General features: G+C 39.9%; 1 long non-coding RNA gene across 1 annotated transcript; it reads left to right on the top strand.

The window, feature by feature from the left end:
* Positions 1 to 675, top strand: LOC138278743 (uncharacterized). Its single transcript, XR_011200827.1, has 3 exons — positions 1 to 105; positions 458 to 546; positions 647 to 675. It is a non-coding gene; the product is annotated as an uncharacterized lncRNA (long non-coding RNA).
* Positions 676 to 2287: the final 1612 nt, after the last annotated feature.

The raw sequence follows: 2287 nt of genomic DNA on the forward strand, positions 1-2287 counted from the left end.
GTCGGGGAGAGTGAGACGAGGTACAGAGGCCCTCGATGCTCTCGCCGAGATACATCGGGAAATAGAACAGGGACGAGATTTAAGAACAGAGAGAGAGGCATATAGGTAAGTGTATGGTAGAAGTTTGGGAAATGTATTCTATGTAATTCAATGAAAAATGGAGCATTATTAGAATGCTGGCTCCATTACCAGGATAGTGTGGAGACATTGGTATAAAAAATGATTATATAGGAATTGAGGTCCTTTTAGGGAGGAAATTTGATTTATTGTAATTATTTGTATTTCAATTGGTTCCTCAATACATGAGATTTGCGAATTCAATGAAAAACGGAGCACTATTAGAATGCTGGCTCCATTACCAGGATAGTGTGGAGACATTGGTATAAAAGATGATCACATAGGAATTGAGTTCCTTTTAGGGAGGACATTGGATTTATTGTAATTATTTATATTTCAGTTGGTTCCTCAATACATGAGGTTTACGGTTCCTGTAATTTAGATTCATTTTGAAGACAGCAAGGAAGTGACTGATTATGATTAAAACAGGTCAGTAATTGCACTATAGTACACTTTATTGGCATTCCCTAAATTTTGCCAAGTGAAATGGGAGTAACTAAATTATCACGTTCCCCCTCCTTCTTTATAGAGGATGATAAATGGTATATGATTATACGGACATAGAAGCAAATAAAGGTATATATTTATTAGACTCTTTTTCCTCACCATTATACAATGAGGGGTTATTCTGGGCTAAAAGTAGTTTACGTTTGAAAGAAAAGAAATTTTAGACATAAATTGATCGAATGCCAACGAAAAAGAAATTCATTTACACTTGGGCTTGCATGTTGCATGGCTAACTATCGCTGTGGCTTCAACAGACCTATTCTTGGGGACATGGGAAATATATTGTTGGATACTTCAAATAAACACTTCACCACTGAGGTTGTGGTGGTGGTTTTCTTCCTTTTCTCTGAAGTTTCTTGTTTAGCTTCAAACCAAGAGAAATAGTATAAATAATATGCATTTTTAAGAGCTTGTGTACTTAATTGACCAAAGAATTTATCAGTTTTTTGTATTTTGGAAAGGGAAAGGATAAAATATTGGATGTGTATTTATTTTAATATTTGTATATATTGTATATATATATTTGTTGTAATTGATTGTTATATGTTGTGATTCTCTCAGCCTTGAAGAAGTCCAGTCAGGACGAAACACGTGTCGGCTGATGGCTTTTCATTCTTTTTCTACATTTTGTGTATATATGTTTATATGTTTATGTGTAGGCTGATGGCTTTTCATCCTTTTTCTACATGTTGTGTATATATGTTTATATGTCTATGTGTATAATATGATATATTCTTTTGTATTAAAATTCTCTATTTGCATGGACATTTCTGTTTGGTTAGTTTTATATGAGTACATGGTTTTTCTCTTTGGTTAGTTATTGTTTTTTTCAGAAAAGGAAGATTTATCAATTAGCAATTTAGTTTGATCATACTAGATTCTCTCATGTCATCTCATTTTGATAATATAATAGTTTAGACATTGATTGTTGATGTGCCCCACTGAATTGTTTGTCCAATCTCTTCATAAGCCAGTCTGCACCGGTTCAGGGATCCCTCAGCCCTGCTCTGGCGCGAAACTGGGCAAAGGAAAGGGGAGTGACCACTCCCCTGATCTGCACCTCCCCTGGGAGGTGCCCAGAGCTCCTCCGGTGTGCTCCAGACCTCTGCCATCTTGGAAACAGAGGTGCTGCTGGCACACTGGACTGCTCTGAGTGGCCAGTGCCAGCAGGTGACGTCAGAGACTCCTTCTGATAGGCTCCTTCAGGTGTTGCTAGCCTATCCTCTCTCCAAAGTAGCCAAACCCTCTTTTTTGGCTATTTAGCGTCTCTACTTTGGGGGATTCCTTAGATAACGAATGCAAGAGCTCATCAGAGTTCCTCTGCATCTCTCTCTTCACCTTCTGCCAAGGAATCGACTGCTGACCGTGCTGGAAGCCTGCAAAACTGCAACAAAGTAGCAAAGACTACTACTGCGACCTTGTAACGCTGATCCTGCCGCCTTCTCGACTGTTTTCCTGGTGGTGCATGCTGTGGGGGTAGTCTGCCTCCTCTCTGCACTAGAAGCTCTGAAGAAATCTCCCGTGGGTCGACGGAATCTTCCCCCTGCAACCGCAGGCACCAAAGAACTGCATCACTGGTCCTCTGGGTCTCCTCTCAGCACGACGAGCGAAGTCCCTTGAACTCAGCAACTCTGTCCAAGTGACTCCCACAGTCCAGTCACTC

Source organism: Pleurodeles waltl, unplaced genomic scaffold (assembly GCF_031143425.1).
Source record: "Pleurodeles waltl isolate 20211129_DDA unplaced genomic scaffold, aPleWal1.hap1.20221129 scaffold_56, whole genome shotgun sequence".
NCBI classification, from domain to species: domain Eukaryota; kingdom Metazoa; phylum Chordata; class Amphibia; order Caudata; family Salamandridae; genus Pleurodeles; species Pleurodeles waltl.